Source organism: Jaculus jaculus, chromosome 17 (assembly GCF_020740685.1).
Source record: "Jaculus jaculus isolate mJacJac1 chromosome 17, mJacJac1.mat.Y.cur, whole genome shotgun sequence".
NCBI lineage: Eukaryota > Metazoa > Chordata > Mammalia > Rodentia > Dipodidae > Jaculus > Jaculus jaculus.
The window spans coordinates 51098916-51120557 of NC_059118.1; the positions used below are offsets into that span (position 1 = coordinate 51098916).

General features: G+C 42.4%; 1 protein-coding gene, 1 non-coding gene and 1 pseudogene across 3 annotated transcripts in view; 1 reads left to right on the forward strand and 2 right to left on the reverse strand.

The window, feature by feature from the left end:
- The window catches only part of Rnf144b (ring finger protein 144B), a 236769-nt gene that overhangs the window by 139657 nt on the left and 75470 nt on the right, over positions 1–21642 (reverse strand). The gene's annotated exons all lie outside the window — the stretch shown is intronic.
- LOC123455637 lies at positions 6484–6586 on the forward strand. The gene has a single exon (XR_006634026.1). It is a non-coding gene; the product is annotated as a U6 spliceosomal RNA (small nuclear RNA).
- On the reverse strand, positions 13693–14079 carry LOC101593847 (annotated as a pseudogene).

Here is a 21642-nt window from a genome sequence, read left to right on the forward strand (position 1 = left end):
GAGAAAGAGAGATTTGGCACACCAGGGTCTCCAGCCACTGAGATCAAACTGACCTTGTGTCACTGTGCATCTGGCTTACGTGGTACTTGCAAAGTCAAACGTGAGTCCTTAGGCTTCACAGGCATTTGCCTTAACTGCTAAGCCACCTCTCCAGCCCAGATGTCATTCTTCATATTATACAATATGTAATTTCCTAATCATGTACAGTATAATCTTATTATCACTATGGAAGATCTCTGCCATTGGCCAACATGAGCTTAACTCTTCTAGTCATTCATAGTGACAGGGTTTAGTGAGGTTGGTCCTTCTCTAGCATGAGAAATAAAGTCTATTAGAGTGTTGCAATCCTCCCTGCCACAGCACTGAGGACAAAGAGGGAAACACAGTTCTTACCAATGAGCTTCAAGTGGGTAAAGCCCTGAAGGATATAACTGAAGAGTCTTATTCTTAACAAGGTACATCAAGAAAAGGCATATTGGGCTGGAGGAATGGCTTAGTGGTTAAGGCATTTGCCTGCAAAGCCAAAGAACCCAGGTTCAATACCCCAGGACCCATGTTAGCCAGAAGCACAAGGGGGCACATGCGTCTGGAGTTAGTTTGCAGTGGCTGGAGGCCCTGGCATGCCCATTCTCTCTCTCTTGCTCTCTCTCTCTCTACCCCCCTCCCCCTCCCTCTTTCTCTGTCAAATAAATAAATAAGTAAATAAATAAAATAATAAATAAATAAAAGGCATGTAGGCTGCTTCATGCTTCTGCCTCTGGCCAGGGAAGAGGGAAATGGGTGTCAACTTAGTATCACTGACAGCCTGAGAAATACAGGGTTTTTGTTCAACATGGAGTCTCCTCAGACCCTTAAGCATTAACTGATTTCATGGCAAATAAAAGAACTAGAATTTTCCTTACTCCCCTCACCATAGCTCAGCCACAGCTCATCTTTAAAGTTGTTTATCTCCCACACCCTGCTGTCAAGATTCTTGTCATCTCCAGAAAGGTCACTGAACTGGTGGAGGGAAGGGAAGTGTGCAAGGCTGGAAGCTCACTCCTTTCCTCAGAAGGAACACTAATAATATGACATTGTTCTGTCACCACAGGCCACTATTTTGATATTTTCTGAGCCTCAGAATGTTGACATTCACATTAGCATTCAAATACCTAAAATTGCTTTATTTGTTGTTTTTTCAAGGTAGGGTCTTACTCTAGCCCAGACAAATTGCTTTCAATAGCTAAAACACACATGGTTTCAAACTAGTTCCCCTGTCATGATCCCAGACTACTCCCTTCCCCAAGAGCTACAGAAATAAAACTTGTGCCACAGTAGTTTGAGAAACCCCAGTTCTTTAGACTAAGTAGTCACTAGAGAAGATGAAAATATAAATCAGGAAAGTGGCTCTCCACCTTGGGCCCACATTAGAGTCACTTGGTATCCTATCCTTTTGAAGAATTGCCCTTGCCTGGTCCCTATGCCAAATCAATGGATTCTGAGCCTCTGGAAATAGGGCCTGGGCAGCAGTACTGTTAAAAAGAGTCACCAGATGATTTTAATGCATACCAAAAGTTCATTAAGTAAGAATTGGGTTTGGCTGCACATACCAGAAAACAAACAGACACGTCTTAAGATAAAAGGCTTTCTTTTGTGCTTTTGTACAAAAAAAAAAAAACATTAAATGTACACATAATCACCCATATATTCCAACCACATGAGTCACCAGGACCCAAGCTTATTCTGTCTTTCTGCTGTACAATCCTCATAGCAGGCTTCATGTGAAGCTTCTACTTTCAAGATCACCTCATGGCCCAAGATGCCTGCCAAAACTCCAACCACCACATCTCATTAAGAGAAAAAGAGGCAAAAGAATGTATGCATACCCCTTCCAGAAGGAACCACTGCAACTGCCTTACTTGGATTTCCCACTAATATTTACATCAAACTGGTAGACACATTTGATTGTAAAGGAAGTTGAAAGAATGACCTTTAGCTGGTATGTATATTAGTTGCTTTTCTTATCCTTTTGACAAAATACCATACAAATCAGCCAATTAAAGAAGAAAGAATTTGTTTTGGTTCATGGGTAAAGGGTACAACCAATCATAGTAGGGAAGTCTTGGCAGTGAGAGTGGCTCACAGCTGTGGCAGCAGGAGCATGAATTTGCTTGCTCACATCTCAGTGAACCAAGAAGCAAGACTGGGCTGGACTATAAACTTTAAGGCCTGCCCCCCAGTGACCCACTTCCTACAACTTGGTCCCCACCTCTTAAAGGTTCCATAGCCTCCCTAAACACCAGCAACAGCTGGAGACCGAATGCTCAAACACACAAAGCTCTGGAGATCATTTTACATATAAACTATCACATTTTTGGTCTAAAGTTCTGTTGCTTAAAGAAAAGCTAAAAGAGGAATGAAAGACAACTAGTCTCTGACATGAGTGAAGAAATCATACAGACTCACTTCAGATTTGTTCTTTTGTTTTAACCAGCCTATATATGTATACATACACACATGTAGTAAAACATATTAATTGCATACATTCATGGGGTCCAGCATGCTATTTAAACTCTCAAACAATAGCATGTATGGATCAAACCAGAGGAATTAGGTTTCCCTTCTCTTACCATTTTTGTGTGTTTGAAGCTTTCACATTCTTCTCTTCCAGTTCATCATAAGCTATATAGAAGGTTATGTGAACTATAGTAACCCCTGTGCTATGGCACAGAATTTACTTCTTCCTAATGGTGGTTCTGTACCTGTTATCTATCCTTGCTTTATCCACCTTTCTAAACAGTAGTAGTGATTCTACCATACTCAGGTCATTTACTTAAGTTGTTACTAGAAAAGACACTTGCAGGCACATAGCACAATGTACTAAAACATCCCCTTGTGCCATGACTGAATGTGTGAGTACACAGAACCACATTCCCCAGAGCATCTTCTGAGCATAAGGTCACAATAAACTCAGGGAAGTTCAAAGACTGGGCTAAGAATCAAGGAGTATGTGTTTATCGCACAATACCCATAGCCATTCTGAACAATGCACAAATCAAGTCAGGAGGTCTTTCATAACATGGCCATAAGCTAAGAATAGAGACAGAGATCTTTCTATGTCATGATGAATGGCACATGAACAAAGAAGTAGTCACCCTTGAAATAAAAATCAACCAATTTAAAGTGGGGATGAGACTCGGTGATAGAGCACTTGCCTAGCATGTTTGAGGTCCTGAACCCCTTAGCTCCTCCACACCTCTGTTGGCTCCTATGGCCTCAGGTAGCCACGTGGAAGGTCCTCAGTCATAGTATTTCCACTGTAAAGTAGTTAACTTCCAAATCCTCACCCTAAGCTTTCAGTGCCTTAAATATTCCTGTTGCCTCCTGGTAGTGGTAGTAGTAGTAATAAGGTAAGCTACAGAACACAGCCAGGGATAGCTCCTTGTAGTTAATCCTTGGCAAAAATTAGGATCTATTCACGGCATTTCTAAGGGGTGTTATTAGTCAAATGGTCTTCCTTCAAAATTCAGAATTTGCCTGTAGGTAAAGAGAGGTAATAAAGTAAAAATTAGGTCACTGGAAATGGGCTCTAACCCAATCCCACTGGTGTCCTTGCTGGAAGAGGAGATTAAGACACAGGTACACATACAGGGAAGAGTAGTGAAGACACAGAAACAGGACTGCCATCTGCAAGCCAAGGGAAAAGGCCTCAAAAGGAACCAACACTACTGATACCGTGAGCTTGGACATGTGGCCATCAGAACTGAGAAAATAAATGTCTGTTATTCAGGCTGCCTAGTCTGTGGTACTTTCTTAGTTATTCAAGCTACCTGGTCTCTCATAATTGGTTAGTTGTTTATATTATCTGGTCTGTAGTAGTTTTTTAGCTAGCTATTCATGCCACCTAATCTATAGAACTTTGTTAGTTATTCATGCTACCTAATCTATGGTGCTTTGTTATGTCCATCCCAGAAAACTGACATAAAGAGTCCCTAGGTTACACAGCATTACTTTTAGAGTTGGAGGTCAATAGCTCATTTACCTTCATGCAGGCCTGGACTCACTCAAAAGAAAATGTCTTCATATTTCTAAGTGATACAAAGTTGGGAGGAAAAACTATAATTTGGGCAACAAAATAAAGTAGCATTAAATTATAACTCAAAGCAAAAAGCAAATATTCATATATCTATGCTGATATAAATAAGTGATGGAATAAACAAATAGTAGAGAACAGACCAACCTCTCATATGGAAAAATTCCAAATACTTGATGCATGCTGATACTCTACCCTCGAGGAAGTGGAGCATAACACACCACTCCTGAAGTGTTCATGACACATAGTGACTTCATTCTAATGGTAATGTTGAGAGAAAGGTGAAAACAGTAGTGTTTCCAATGGAAAAACCAAGCAAACCCAACCTTAGCCAAGTGAAGCTAGTGTAAATCAATTCTGTAGTCCATAAACCTGATGTGATGTGATGTGATGTGATGTGATGTGATGTGATGTGATGTGATGTGATGTGATGTGATGTGATGTGATGTGATGTGATGTGATGAGATGAGATGAGATTGAGATGAGAAGGGCATTCTACTCCTGTGGTCTTCCTCCTAAGAACCTCTATCCCCAGTTTTATCATGCCAAAAAAAATCAGATAAATCCCCAATTTCAACTTGAGGACAATCTAAAAATACTCCCCATACCTGCCAACGTCATCAGAAACAAAGAAAGTCTGAGAGGCTTAGCCAAGAGCAGCCTAAGGAGAGATGATGACTAACTTAATGTGCTGTCCTGGACAGGATCCTAGAGCAGGAAAAGGAAGTTGGGTAGAAGCTAAGAAAGTCTTAGTAAAACACGGACATCAGTTAAGCTAAAAGTGGGTGAGTGCACAACTCTGGTGAGGGGTGCTGGTCGTGGGGAGGCTGGGAAGTACACTACTAGAGATACAGAGGGTATCTCTGCATATCAACTAGAAACTCTCTAAATAAGTAGGCTTTTAATGAAAATGTGAATAATAAATTACAGATAGATGTCAGATGTATCCCCAAAGAACTTGTGTGTGTATGTGTGTGTGCATGTGTGTATGCATTTTGAGATGGTGTCATGTAGCTCAGGAAGGCCACAAAGTATAGCTAAGCATGACCTTGAACTCCTGATCTTCCTGCTTCTACCTCCTAAATCCCGGGATTATAGGCATGTGCCACCATGCCTAGCTACTCCATAGAATTTCAAAAAGACTTTTCCTTCACCATCTGCAAAGACCCTCAGAGGCTGGCTGCCTTACAGCACAAACTAGCCAGAATGCAATAACCCCTGGAGTTATCTACAGCAATGAGTGGTGGGCTCTCAGGGTAGAAAATTGAAGGAGGCCCACAGCAAGAAGAAAGTTACCTGATGTGCTGGAGGGATGGTTTAGTGGTTAAGGCACTTGCCTATGAAGCCTAAGAACCCAGGTTCAATTCCCCAGTACCTACATAAGCCAGACGCAGATAGTAGCACGTGTGTCTAGAAGTTCATTTGCAGTGGCTAGAGGGCCTGGTGTGCCCATTCTCTCCCTCTCCCTCCTTCCCTCCCTCTCTCTCTTTCTCTTTCTCTCTCTCTCTTTCTCTCTCTCTAATAAGTAAATAATTTTTTTTAAATTTTTATTTATTTATTTGAGAGCGACAGACACAGAGAGAGGGAGAGAGAGAGAATGGGCGCGCCAGGGCTTCCAGCCTCTGCAAACGAACTCCAGACGCATGCGCCCCCTTGTGCATCTGCCTAACGTGGGACCTGGGGAACCGAGCCTCGAACCGGGGTCCTTAGGCTTCACAGGCAAGCGCTTAACCGCTAAGCCATCTCTCCAGCCCAGTAAATAATTTTTTAAAAGGAAGAAAAAAGTCACCTGAGGAAAGCCGGCTGGCAATTCAGTAACGTTCTCCTAGTAACTCACCTGTCTCACCTGTGTTCAGTCAGCCCTCAGCCTCACAAGCTCAGTTACTTCCTCAGATCTTAACATTAGTCACACTCATGTATGCTGACTCATACTAACAGAAACCAGCAGGCACAGTAGAGCAAGACAGGACGCCAGGCTGCAGGCAAACCCAACAGGCTGGGCTCGGTGGGGTGGGGCCTGAGAAGATACCTTTCTAACAAGCTCCCAGGAGTCACCACTGCTGCTCGTCCATGGGCCACACTTTAAATAGCAAGCCACAGGTATTAGAGTCTACTGGTACACTAAATCCAAATCTGATCACAGGTGACCATTTGACTATTAATGCATCAGGCTATGGCTGCCTCATGCATCCACCCGCATAACAGAAATAAACCCACTGCTGCATTGGTGGCTTCAGAGCCTGGGTTTAACAGGCTGGCCACACAGACACCTTGTGCTGAAGTGCAACCTCCTCAGCCAGTCAATGTGTTCCCCAGCATGTTCACCTGATTTAATCATCTGACCTGTCACATTCATGTATTGTGCAAAATCCCAAAAGCGCAAATCAAAGCATATTAAAAATGAGATAACTGTGCTCACTTTGGCAGCACATATGCTAAAATTGGAATGATAGAAGATTAGCATGGCCCCTGCACAAGGATAACATGCAAATTCATGAAGCATTTCATATTCTTTTTAAAAAATGAGATAACCATCTAGAAACAAATCAATGTATCGAAAAAGGAAAGTAAGTACTAAATTTCCCTACAAGACATGAATAAACACACTTCTATCAGAGAGGCTTACAAGGAAATAATGATCTGGTGTCATTTATTCAGCAATTTTCACATGACTACTAAGGAGAACTGTTTGGTAGTGCCCAAAATCATCATACAGAAGAATTACATAGGAAGTCTACTTTGACTGCAAATTCTGATGCCTCACTCTCCCCTGTTCCCACCCTTTCCTCTCCCTTATAACCAGAGAGTCTGATTTAGCAGGTTGGGGCCAGGCTTACATGTCAGTATTACCATACCCTGCAACTGCTTCTTAAAAATAAATACTGAACCTTATTTCTGTTTCAGTAGTTTTCAATCCTAGTCCACATTAGAAATATCCGAGAGGAGGAGGAAAAGGAAGGAATCCTTACACATATATGCCAAAACCCCAAACCAATTGAATCTGAACACCAGTGAGTGAGACTTAGGCAAAAGTGTTTGTTGGGATGGAGAGATTGCTCAGCAGTTAAGGTGCTTGCCTGTGAAGTCTAAGGACCCAGGTTCAATTCCCCAGTACCCATGTAAGCCAGATGCACAAGGTGGCACATGTATCTGGAGTTCATTTGCAGTGACTAAAGGCTGTGGCACACCCATTCTCTATCTGCTTCTCTCTCTCTCTCTCTCTCTCTCTCTCTCTCTCTCTCTCTCTCTGCTTCTCTCTCTCTCTTTCTTTCTCTCTTTCTCAAATAAATAAAAATAAAATATGTTTTAAAAAGTGTTTCTTAAGCCGGGCGTGGTGGCACACGCCTTTAATCCCAGCACTCGGGAGGCAGAGGTGGGAGGATTGCCGTGAGTTCAAGGCCACCCTGAGACTCCATAGTGAATTCCAGGTCAGCCTGGGCTATAGTGAGACCCTACCTCGAAAAAACAAAAAAAAAGTGTTTCTTAAAACTACCTGAGTATTTTGATCTTTAATATCAAGTGGTGTAATTTGTCTGGACTGTTAGAGATCAAGATTCCAAGGTCCCTCCCAAAATATTTTGATTCAGTGGGGCAAGGCCCTAGTGTGTGTCTAGCCAATGCCTTGAGCTTCCTGATGATGTTGACACGTGCTCCTATGTTACTTAGCTGACTCAGAAAGCAACTGTCAACAAGGCTGCTGGGGTTGTTCTTACTCAGATTCATAGCCCCCAAGCTCTAGTTTGAACTAAGAAAGGGGCACACATTACTTAATACTGCACATCAACAAAAGCCGGAGACCACTGCAACCCCACACATCACAAAACGAGATAGTTGTCCTAGATTTAAGAACTAGCAGATGTCTTGGTGAATAAGCACTCACCACTCAAGCTAGAGAACTGAGTTCAAATCCCCAAAATTCACATAAAAGCCAGAGGTCCTGGAGGACTTCTGGGATCCCAGCACTCTGAGGTAGAGGAAGAGATGCCCAGAAGCTGGGGCGAACACAGCAAAGACCAGCAAAGCAAGAATCCAGTGACAAAACACTCCGCATGAGACAGGCAGGCGAAGACTGACCCGAAAGCATGCACACACACACACACACACACACACACACACACACACACACACCGTATGGTATGTATGTATAGTATGAAAAAAGAACTGGAAGTAGTTAACACTTAGCACTGTGTACCAGACATGCAGTCTTATAAGCACTTACTCGACTTTAACTAAGTTAGCATTTACAACAATGAGATGAGATGAATAGGAACTATTTGAAATGCTAACTGTAAAGAAAAGAAAACTGAAGCACAAAGGTGATGCAAATTGTTCACTACTCAAGCGATGAAGGAATAAGGTCCCTATCTTATGCATGACACTATAGCCCTGCTCAATGAGCAAAGTGAGAAAGCCCCCCACAGGTCACTTTCTGCCTGAAAAGGAAGTGCAGAAAGGATCAAGCAAGCGAATGTTTACTGCAGCCCTTCCCAGGGGACCAAGGGCTGGTCAACCTGTATGTGTATTCACACGTAATCAGAGTCAGTCATAATCCCTGTTGTCATGGACACATGATGCTCCTTTACCCAGAGGCAGAAAGGACCAAATCAAGGGCCAGCGCTGTGTGAAAATGTAAATAAAGCAGCCAAAGAAGCCTTCCAAGGGGATTTGGCAAGCTAGAAGACAGAAGAAAGAGCCCGTTTTGCAGGGAGCTTGTTGCGGCAACAGGAGACTTGGCAGCGATTCAACTGCCTGGGGAAGGAGTCTTGCAGGAAGGCAACCTGTGGAGATCTTTGACTTGGAGAAAAGGATAGGGCTTCCTGACTTACTGTTTCTCAGGGTGAACTGTAACAAATCAGGAAAAATGGCTGAAGTGCACCCACTTTTAGAAATGACAGGACATGATCCTGCCAGTAGAGAAAATGTGAATGGCCAACTCTTGAAGGGAAACTGCAAGCCTTGGTCCTACCTTAGGTTTCTTTCCAAGTAGGAGTATAGGAGGTTATAGAGAAGTTGCAAACCCAACGTCTTAAGTCAAGGACTTTAAACATTTGTCTTGAAAGTACCTATGGCTTTTGGGAAATACAGGTAATTTGCTGCTGAAGGCATCCTTTTCCCTATCTCTGTCTGCCTAGGGATATCACACATCATTAGTCCCTCACATCTGGCTAAGAGAAGCCACACTACAGACCTACCTCAAGGACATTTGCCTGCTTTCCAGCATTCCTGAGGTCCAGTGCTATTTGTCCGGCCCCCACTTAGCAATCAGTGGCACTATGGGAATTCTACGCTCAACAGCTCAACAGAAGGGTATGAAACGCCCTGCTCTAAGATGCACAAACACGAAATTTCAGAGGACTTGAGAAATTGAGGATCTTAGTCCACTTGGACTGCTATGACACACTACCATAAACTGGGAAGCTTGTCAACAGTAGAAATTCATTTCTCACAGTTCTGGAGACTGTGAGTCCAAGATAAAGGCAATTCAGTGTCTCATGATGGCCTAATTCCTAGTGGACAGAACATCTCTTGCTGCACTCTCACATAGCAAAGAGGGGAGGGATTCTCTCTGACCTCTTTGATAATCCCATTCATGAGGGCTCTGCCTCCACCACTAAATTGCCTCCTGAAAGCTTCATTTCCTAATACCATCACCTCCAGGGTTAGGATTGGTGAGGGTTCAAAAGTGAGATATACCCTATAGACTCGTGTGTTTAAACACTTGTGCCCCAATGTGGTGATATTTTTGGAGGCTGTGAGTAGAGGTGGGATCTAGCTGGAAGAAGTGAATTATTGAGTATGGTCACTGGGGGAGGGTGTCCTGTTTCCTGACCCACTGAACTGAGCAAGCAGTACAGAGCCCAGATGCCACATTTGCAAGCCATCCCCACCTCCATGTTTTTGCTGCCATCAAACTGTGAGCTAAAATAAATTCTTCCTCCACTAAGTTGCTTCTTGTCAGGTACTTTTTAAATATTTATTTATTTATTTATTTATTTGAGAATGACAGACAAAGAGAGAAAGAGGCAGATAGAGAGAAAGAATGAGTGTGCCAAGGCCTCCAGCCACTGCAAATGAACTCCAGATGCATGTGCCCCCTTGTGCATCTTGCTAATGTAGGTCCTGGGGAATCGAGCCTCGAACCAGGGCCCTTTGGCTTCACAGGCAAGAGCTTAACTGCTAAGCCATCTCTCCAGCCCTTGTCAGGTATTTGATCACAGCAATGAGAGCAGTGTGCAGTCATGATTTTAACAAGATGATGCTAGGGGCGCAGAAACAGAAGCGGAAGCAAGATGACTAGCCAGACTGCCAAAGAGCCAGCAGCAACAGTAGAAGCATTCTGAACAGCACAGCCTGATCACAGGAATCATAGCCCTGTTGTTCCTGTGGGCTGTGGACAGCTAAGAGTTCTGAATGGCACATCCTGATCAAGGAATCAGACCCCTGTTGTTCCTGTGGGCTGTGGACAGCTAAGGGTTCTGAATGGCACATCCTGATCACAGGAATCAGACCCCTGTTGTTCCTGTGGGCTGTGGACAGCTAAGGGTTCTGAATGGCACAGCCTGATCACAGGAATCAGACCCCTGTTGTTCCTGTGGGCTGTGGACAGCTAAGGGTTCTGAATGGCACAGCCTGATCACAGGAATCCGACCCCTGTTCCTGTGGGCTGTGGACAGCTCCAGGCCCCCAGGTGTGAGCTGGCGCTGAAATTTGCAGAAATTTCTGCAATTAAAGCAGAGATTGAGCTACTGGGGTTTCTATGAAACCCTTACAAGGTCAAGGTCAACTAAGTATAAGTGACAGCATAACAGGAGCAAGGAAGCAGAGGAATAACCATATCCAAAAGAAAGTCCAGTGAGCGAGGAAAACACACCTAGATATTTTCAGTGATGGAAATAAATAAGCAAATATTTTAAATCATTTTTACTTCAACATTTTGTTGAGCTCCTAACATGATTTATCTGAAAATTTGCAAACATGACAAAGAAAAACTAATTGAGGTTGATTGAAGAGTATATGATTTTTTCCAAATCCAGTACTTTGTGTTTTATTTCCTCTGGGTATATAGGGTTAAGTAGACCATATACGCTAGGCAAATCAGATTAATGGTTCAGCCAGTTCCCAGGTAGTTAGCTCATACAGTGCTGGAAAACATTACTTAGTGCTGGGGGAAAGTGGCCAAAACATTGTGAGCAAGCAGGGGATACTGCTATTCAAAAGCAACCAGCCTGACCAGCCGTACACACCTGTGCAATGGTGGCACATAGCCTTGGTGGTAACCAATGGTTTTCTGATTGGCTAAGAGATCCACACAGGAGCCCTTTGCTGGAAATGGAAATCAGGTCGGAATCCTTTGGAAACCAAGATTATGGCCACCAACAACAAACTCCCACTAGTCTTTGGCCAAAAGAGGGGCTATATATATGAAAATCTCTCTGAGTTAACAATGCTTATCCCATTTAACATGTACTGACCTCATTCTCCCTTCGAGAATCTGCTTTTCTTTTTCAAATGGTAGTGACAGCCATAAACCACCCCTCACACATTGGCCAGTGCCCAGGTGAAAACACAGAGGAACTGGTGAGATGGGCAAGAGCGCTGGTTCTGTGGTGAGCCTGACAACCTGAGCCTGGTGAAGGAGACGGACACTGAACACACTCAGCACATACCAAAGCGGAACCCAGAAGCTCCTGAGAGCTCAACACTGAAGTAAACTTAAAACACACCTGCCAAGGCTTAGGGAATTTGATAGGAAAGGGGGCAGAAAGACTGTAAGAGCCATAGGTTGGAGGGCATATCCAGAGGCATTGCGCCACCCCACCCCCATGGCTAACTGCTGCTGTCACCACTCCTAACCCACAACCCCATGGGGATACCAACAATCCCACTAAGGAAGTCCTTCAGCGGAATGGGGCAGAGTGAAGGGAACTAATGGTACCAAGATATGATGAGTCCATACAAAGTATGTACTTAGTAAAAACAAAAACTGAAAAAAGTTTAAAAAAGAATTAATGGTTCAATATTTAGTGTTTATTTTGTTTTCACTTCTTCCAAGACATAATGGCCAACAGTGTTTATAATTTACTATTGTTTCAAGACAGACTGCACTCACATTTTCCATACTTGGTGCAATTTGCTTAGAATCCATGCCCGTCATCAGCCTTTGTGAATTATAAAGTTATAATCTCCTTTGTATGCTGCACTGATAATGATTTCTCAGTTGGCAAACAGTATGATATTTGCCTGCAAGCCAGTGAACCTTCAAAGTAAGCAACAGCACCAAATGTTTAGTAAATTCTCAGGCATACCAAATGCAAAACAAGCCTATTGTTCCTAAGAACTATTTGATGTCCGTCCATGAACAATAAACTTGAATTCTCAAAAAAAATTGTCTTGAGAAAAAACAAACCTACTAGTTTAAGGAACTATTCTTTCCACAACTGAGACAACCTCTATGACAGCGAACATTATAAGATATTTCAAAGACCTACTTGACTGGATCTCTGACTTAACTGTAATCATCATAGAAGGGTATTGGCCTAGTTTTTTCCACCACTGTGAATATGCTACATGGAACATAACAAATGCTTCAAGAGACAACAGCAAAAAGACAGAAAATTACATAAGGTAAAAACAAACCTTACATGCATTTGTAAAATGTCCTTGACTAAAGCCATAAAAGTAAAAGAGAAAAACAAAAAAATTAAAAGAAAGGAATTTGATTAGCCTCTCAACCAAACATCTACATGTCTTTTGTATCTATAATCATTTGGCATTTCTACACTTCACTTAAGTGAAAGAAAGGCACATGAGAGAGCTATGTTATTAACATTCATCTGAGAAACACAGGCGTGTGGCACTGGAGTCACCTCATGATCTGGGGGCCAGTTTCCTAGGAAACTTCTTGATCTTTACTTTCTACCTTTCTCTTTCTTTTTTTCCTTCTTTTCTTTCCTTCACTTCTTTCTTTCTCTTTTTTATTTTTTTTCTTATGTTCTGGTGTGTGTGTATGTGTGTGGCAGCCATAGAACACATGCGGAGGTCAAAGGACAACCTCAGATGTCCATCCTCACCTTCCACCTTATTTGAGGAAAGGTCTCAAGTTGTTTACCAGGCTAGCTGACCTGTGAGATTTCAGGTGATTCTCCTATCTCCTCCTCCCTCCTCACCCTTAGCATGCTAGGATTACAGACGCTAGCCCTATAGCATTCAGCCCTACATGGGTTCTGGGGATCTGAACTCAAGTATTTATATTATGTAGCAAGTACTTTATTCACTAAGCCACTTCTCCAGATACCTTTCTTTCTTTTTTAATTTAATTTTTAATTTTATTCATTAGAGACAGAGAGAGGTAGAGAGGAACAGAGAGAGTGAGAATAGGCATGCCAGGGCCTCTAGCCACTGCAAATGAACTCCAGATGCATGTACCACCATGTGCACTTGGCTTACGTGGGACCTAGAGAATCAAACTTGTGTCCTTAGGCTTCACAGGTATGCACCTTAACCACTAAGCCATCTCTCCAGCCCTCCAGCCCCTTTTCTTTTCTTTTCATTTCTTTTTTTTTTTGACAGCAGGCTTCCTAGTTTTATTTAAGTACAAATATAAGATGTACATAAACTGCTTATTCATTTTCTTCACTGTGCAGCCAGGTGTTGGGATTGTCTACTCTTTCCACAATGGCTTTGTGGTTCTTCGAAGAAACGTTGTGAGCCATCTCAGCACAGTCAGATTTGCTGCACATCAGGAGCACTTCCAGCTCCTCGACATTGTGGACCAGGAACTTCCAGAAGCCACTGGGCAGCATGTGCTTGGCTTCCTTGTTGCTCCCATAACCAGTGTTGGGCATCAGAATTCAGCCTTTGAATCTTCTCTGCACCCTATTGTCAATACCTCTGGGTTTCCGCCAGTTATACTTAATTTTGACATATCGGTCTGACTGATGTCGGATGAAATTCTTGGTCCTCTTTTGGACAATCTTGGGCTTCACCAGAGGTCTAAGGGCAGCCATGATGCCGAGCAGAAGATGGCAGCCACCTCCACAGGCAGTGCCGAAGAAGAGAGCCCCTTTTCTTTGTTTTAAAATAGTCTCACTATATGGTACAGGCTTTCCTAGAAGTCACTAAGTAGCCCAACTGGCCTTGAATTCGTAGCAATCCTCTAGCCTCAGCCTCCTGAGTTTTGAGATTATAGATTAAACCACTACACCTGACTTCCTCTTGACCTTTAAGACTTGTTTTCCTTCTCTGTATAGTGGAATTACCATAAATGCTAAAAACTAAGAATGTGTATAATAGCTAAAATAGTTTTTCAAGGGGATAAATTCAAATACTCAACATGGACAGATTCCACCGGGAACCATAATTTCATATTAACATAATCTTATTCGATTCTCATAACAACCCAGTGATTGCTTTCTCGTCTACAGATAAGGAAATGGAGGCATTTAGACACATGGTGATTTGCCTGAAGTCATACAGGCTGAGCACTAAACCCATGACAGAAAAGCAGATAGTCTGGCTCTTAAGCTGCTATCTCCAGCCTATGTGCTCTGTGTGCAGCTGGCTGCCTGGACCTAGATTGTCCACAGACAGAAAAGAAAGGCCTGGTAGCCTTGCCTTGGGGAGCGGAGCTGCACTACTGAAGAGACACTCCAAAATACACACTCTTATGTATCCTTTATGCCTGTTCAGAAAAATAATGTGTTCACAAAAGGATTGTGAAAACTGAAATTGCCACAAGTACTAACAACAACAACAAAAAAAAAACCCAGAGCAGTTCCCCTTATGTAGAGGAGGGGTGAGATCACTTGCTCCATTGTGTGATTTTGGAATCACACAAAGGCCTGTCCAGGTGCCTGCACAACACACCTGGGGGGTCTTTTGTTCTTTCCTTTTTTTTTTTTTTTTTTTTGATGAACTAAAATGTATAAACTTTATTGTATTACAGTCTATTCTACCTAGCCTTTAGAGGTGTGGTAAGTTCAGTCCTTTGCATATCAATAAAGGCTTTCTAAAAATACATGGCAAAAGTAAGAAATCAAAATGAGACAATAATGTAGCTGATAGGAATTTGCTTAGTATATTGTTAGTAGCCCTTAAGGTTGATCCCTCTGAATGATCAGACTACAAGGTAGAGTTTAAAACTAATAAAATATCACAATATTTTGTCATAAAAATTTCCACATTGTTCAGCTGTTATAAAGGATTCATGGAACTGAATATAGCAGAAATCAACATGATACAATGAATAGTATTCTTGTCACAAATCAGAGTATGATGCAATTATAAAAATCTTTGCCAGAGCTGGAGAAATGGCTTAGTGGTTAAGGTGCTTGCCTGCAAAGCCAAAGTATCCAGGTTTGATTCCCCAGATGCCAGATGCATTTGGAGTTCATTTACAGTGGCTAGAGGCCCTGGCATGCCCATTCTCAATCTCTCTCTCTCTCTCTATTTCTCTCTTTGTCTGTCTAATAAGTAAAAAAAAACACACACAAAAAAAATAAAAGAATCTTTGCATTTGGATGGGACTTTCTCAAATTTAGAGGCAATTAGGGAAGGTCCTTTGATTTGTTTGGTAAGCAAGTCTTAGAGTGAGAGCCATCTAGAAACATTAATGAACTGGGAGAGATGAAGAAGATATTCTACAGATGCTGAGATCCAATAGCTCACATCCATGTCTGGCAGCAACAGGAATTGTCTCTCGTTTGCCCATGTGTCCTGTTCTCTTGGGCACCATGCCTTCCACTAACACTGTTTAATACTGAGGCAGCACTGGTGAAGGAAGAAGACTGGGCAGCGCAAGTCTCACAAATCAAATCCAGATAAATCACAGTTCTTAGGTCTGTTGAGAGAGGAACAGTATGGTTCCTGACTGTATAGTGAAAAAGCTAGACAGCCTGGGAAACTTAATGATTTCATCTTATTTTATTGGCAACAAAGGTTAAACATAATGAAGACTACAACATGAACTGCTGCCTTGATCCTTTGCCTTAATCTTCTACTTTTTATAAGGCTTCACTGGACACTGGCACAGGGTCCACCTCCGGGCTTCTCTGCATAAAAGCCATTTTCACAATCACACTCCTCCCAACTGCAGCCTGATGTTCTTGATAATGCACTATTTACTGTACAGAGTCAACCCCACCCCAGGCCTTGGAAGACCAGCATCATAATAGCCTGAATTTTCACCCCTTCTATTCATTGCTGCTAATACACCCCTAGATTACTAAGCCCTTGCTTAATTGTTGAGTGAAACAACTGTGATCTCTGGAATCTTCTCAAATTGAACATTTTTTAAATTTCTTCATTTAAAAAATGGGTTGTATTCATCTTACAGAGTCAACTTCGCAAAAGATAGGAATAGCATATGCAGTATTTTAAGAAACAAAGAAACTCCGTATGTACAACGTGTCACAGGTAGATGTCTATTGCTACAAATGCATTCTTGGGAATTCTTCTTCTACAATATATTAAACTACAAAGCAGGGCAGGTTCCAAGTATGCCTGATAATTTGACTTGAGCTCGTAACTTGAAAAAGCATGGTGTTAAATTCAGGCCAAGAGTTTTCATGCTAATATGACAGCAATTTATCTATCTTCCTCTACTTCAGCCTCCAAATCTAAACAAGGATGATAATTACAACAGTTCTTAACTTTATATACATGGTGTGAGACTTCAGTGGGCTTGGATAAGAATTCACTGAGCTTAGTGTGAATAAAGTACTTAGAAACTGTCAGAATGTAACATATGTGTAGACTTAATGTATGTAAACCCTTAGGAGGAGTAATATGTTTTTCTCAAAGTTACCATCAAAATGCTACTAAATGCTAAGTGAAATTAAAGTGAGGAAAATAGAGTTGTTCAAAGGTCTGAAATGAGATGCTAGGTTCCTGAGGTTATTGTATGCCCAAGCTTTCTGAACAAATCTGCAAACAAAACCTTCAGTGAGCAGTATGGTACTGTGGGAAGAAGGAGGACAAGCATATCAGACAAAACACCTAGACAGGCTCAGCCAGGCAGTGCTTTAAGGTCTGCAAAGAAGCAGTGACTTGCTGGTTATTTTTTTAAGAAGTGCTTGCTGCTTTCTTACTACTTTTTTAGTCCCCATTTATAAACAGTTTAATAACTTTTCCCCTGCCATCTTCTAGAGCCCAGACAACCTTCACTGGAAGGACTAGAGTGATTGACAGATGTTCAACAGTCATGAAGTCCTGTCATTTTCCACTAAAATTAAAGACTGTGAGGGCAGAAAGTCTGAGCACCTATTCGGCCTCCTCGTTTTGTACAGAAACTGACAAACTCCACTACATTACCAGCTCGCTAGGTTAGTCATTAGAAACAGACACCAGAGCCCATTTTATTTAGTAGGGAAATTAATCTCCTCCTTAGTCCAAAGGAATGAAATATATTGGATTGATGAGTCAAATGAAGATCCAAGTCCTATTTCTCATGATCTGTATCACAGGCTTTTAGAGCTCCTTAACATTTTGACTAGGCCTTTTCAGGTCTAGGAAAGCAACAGCCTTTTTATTCCCTCCAAGATAAAACACCAGAGACTCATTATCTTCAGACCTATTCTTGTAAAAACTGTGTCTCCTGAGGAACTCACTAGACCCCTGTCTATGTAAAGGACCCAAAATATTTCCTTACCTTTCTGGTGACCATACATATAAAAACACTATTGTATTTAAGAGGTAAACTTGGACTCTCTTTTCAGAAAAGTGCCCAATCCCAACAGAATGCACATTCCTTTAACCTCCCCATTCCTCCCATATACTAGAAGAAACACCAATAAACCAAAAGGAGATGTTTAAGGACAATAAAGCTGCCTATATGAAGCAAACAATGACGCCAGACTAGCAGTCTGCCAGAAGTACTGGAGTACTATTGCCATTTGACAAAGGCTTCCTGTGAACTCCAAGGAAAGCCAGTGTTCTACATACTGCAATCACCCCTACCAATTAATAGAGCCTACAACATGCCCCAAATTCCACTATCTACTGTTACATTTAATCCAAATGACCCTGACAACTATAATCACATGTACATTTCTGAGGTGGGGAAACTGAGGCTCAATGATATAAGGCACTTGCCAATTGTTTCTTACCACCGCTCAGGTGAGCGTGTCAGGTTGTTTCTTACCACCACTCAGGTAAGAGTGTCAGGTTGTTTCTTACCACTGCTCAGGTGAGCGTGTCAGGTTGTTTCTTACCACCGCTCAGGTGAGCATGTCAGGTTGTTTCTTACCACCGCTCAGGGGAGAGTGTCAGATTGTTTCTTACCAGCACTCAGGTGACCATGTCAGATTGTTTCTTACCACTGATCAGGCCTGGGGTGTTTGATTTGTGCCCAAAAGTAAAGGAAAAGAAAGGAAGACAGGTACTGGCTGATCTTTGACAATATGACACTGATATCCAGATGGTGATCCACCCCACAACAGTTATCTTTTCCAAATTCTGAAATTAAAAGAGTTCTCTTCAGCCAGGAGTGGTGGCACATGCCTTTAATCCCAGCACCTGAGAGACAGAGGCAGGAGGATCACTGTGAGTTCAAGGCCACCCTGAGACTACATAGTAAATTCCAGGTCAGCCTGAGCTAGAGTGAGACCTACCTCAAAAAAAAAATCTGTTTTGAAAATACATTTGAGAAAATTCACAAGTGAATGCAATAAATTTATCCCAGCCTATGAATATAAAAAGGATCCCATGAACTTGATGTTGCACCTAAGAAAGCTTTCTCTTTTGTTTCTAGCTAGAGAGAAGGTGACATGGGACTTGGGTGTAATGCTGTCTGTTATCCTCTAAAAGCATCTTTGGGACAGGGAGGCTCCATGGGGCTGGGCCACAGTCACTTCAGTACTCCCAGGAAAGATGCCACCTTCAGCAGAGAGCATGGAAGAAGCACCTGGCGTCCCTGCTGGGAGCACAGAAGACCCTTTGTGAGGGCTTTCTCTCTCTCTCCTCAGGATAAAAGGGATCGAAGGAAGCGGAAAGAAAAGAAAATAAATAAATATACAAGCTCAAAAGAACATCTTAAATCTAAATTCCAAAAATTCTGGCTATATACAGTTTTTCTAGGAACAGGGAAAACTTACAATTAAAAAGGGGGAGAATCTGGGTGTGTTAATGGACCAACTGCAGGAGCACAAAGTAAGTCAGCAGGCTGACAAAGCTCATGCAGAAAGCCATCTCTAAGCAGCCACATACCCAGAAAATCTGACCAGGAGGCAAAAATCTTTTAATCTTTTAATTTTAATTTTTCTATGACAAAATTAATTTTATTTATAATTGTAAAAATAATAATAGCAATGCCCAGGAAAACATAAAAAGAGTATCTTTATTTTACTGAACTCAATATAAATGATCATGCCAAAAAATAGAGGGGCAAAGGAATAGCCCAGCAGGTAAGAATGCTTGCACAGCAAGCATGAGAGCCCAAGAAGCCCAAGACAGCATGAGTTTCAACTGTAGCACCTACATAAAAAGCTAGATAGGGCCACACACACCTGGAACTCCAATCTTGTGGGGCAGGAGACAGGAAAATCTCTGGAGCTCACTGATCACCCAGCCTGACCTAAAATAGCAGCTCCAGTTCAGTGAGAGACTCCTTCTCAAGGAGACAAGAGGGGAAACACTGGAGCATACTCAGCACTCTCCTCTGGCCTCCACGTGTGAGCACACTGGGAGTGCACATCCACACACCACATGCACACATCACACCACCACACACATCCACACACCACATGCACGCATCACACCACCACACATGTCCACACGCCACATGCACGCATCACACCACACACATCCACACACCACATGCACGCATCACACCACCACACACATTCACACACCACATGCATGCATCACACCACCACACACATCCACACACCACATGCATGCATCACACCACCACACACATGCAAAACAGGTAACTAAATACAACACAATACGAAGAAGACAAATATTGCTATTTATCTTCCACAGATGTAATTAAGAAGTTTGGCACCCAGGTATGGTGGCTAGGCCTGTAATTCCACCACTTGGGAGGTAGAGGCAGGAGGTTCAGAAGTTCAAGGTCATCTTGGCTACATAGCAAGTTCCAGGCCAGCCTTCGCTATATAAGACCTTGCCTTAAAAAAAAAAAAAATGTTTGAGGCCAGCCTGGGCAATAAAGTAGGTTGAAGGCCAGCTTGAAATAGATTCCATCTCCATAATAATAAAATTAAAAGATAAACAGTTACAGATAGACAGACAGACAGACAGATTATAGAAGAAATCTGGCCAAAAATAAACTGAGATGATGGTGACCTGTGAGTGCATTTTTACTGAATCATCTGGAGCCTTGTCTATCAGAGCATCTTCTGCCCCCATAGCTAGAATGAAGTGGTACTTATGCATTTAAGAAAAATGTGTTGGGGGCTGGAGAGATGGTTTAGCGGTTAAGCACTTGCCTGTGAAGCCTAAGGACCCCGGTTCGAGGCTCGGTTCCCCAGGTCCCACATTAGCCAGATGCACAAGGGGGCGCACGCGTCTGGAGTTCGTTTGCAAAGGCTGGAAGCCCTGGCGCACCCATTCTCTCTCTCTCCATCTGTCTTTCTCTCTGTGTCTGTCGCTCTCAAATAAGTAAATAAATAAATAAATAATTAAAAAAAAAAAAGAAAAATGTGTTGGGCTTGGAATAGCTTAGGAGTAGTGCTCACCTAAAACATCGGGGCCCTACATTCAATAGCCACCACTAGCATAAATGAATAAATAAGTAAATGTGCTTTAAAAGCCATTAAAATAGGTGGCCTCTGAATTAGCTTCCACATTGAAATAACATTTATTAAGTGAATAAGTAATATAGGGGCTGGCCTCGAATGCATGAAGCCTGGAGTTTAGTTCCCAGCACCCACTTATGCCAGTTGGGTGTGATGCCTTCTGCAATGTCAGCCCTCAGGATGAACAGAAAGGGGATCTTCATGGCAAGCTGGTTAGTCTAGCTGAATCAATGAGCCCTAAGTTCGAGTGAGAGATCTTTCCTGGGTAAATAATGTGAAAAGTGATCAGTAAGACATACTTGTCAACCTCTAGCCTCCACACGCACATATATTCACATGCATGTACAACTGAAAGGCCCAAGAATTCAGAAGCTCAGAAATACTATCACGCTCCAAAGGGAGCTTAAGCGGGCCACCTGCATACCTCAAACTCCAGGTTTTACTCTCTGTCAGAAGCAAGTGAAGAATCCCTCTTCTCATTGTATCAGAGCCCACTCCTAATATAAAACTAGGTAAAAGGGCATGAGATAGCCCTCAAGGATGGGAAATGAGTAATGAAGTGAACCACTTATTTGGTTTCTGTAAATAGCCTGCACCATAAGCCTTAATAGCCCACACTGTAAGCCTTAGTAGCCTACACTGTAAGCCTTAGTAACTCGCACCATAGGCTGTAGCAGCCTGCCTCAGACCACCAAGGTCATAGGAGGCTGATACCATACTCTGTTACCCCCACCTAAGGAATTGCACAAGTGCTGACCTCCAAGGTCACAGGAGACTGATACCACACTCTGCTACTCCCACCCAAGGACCTGC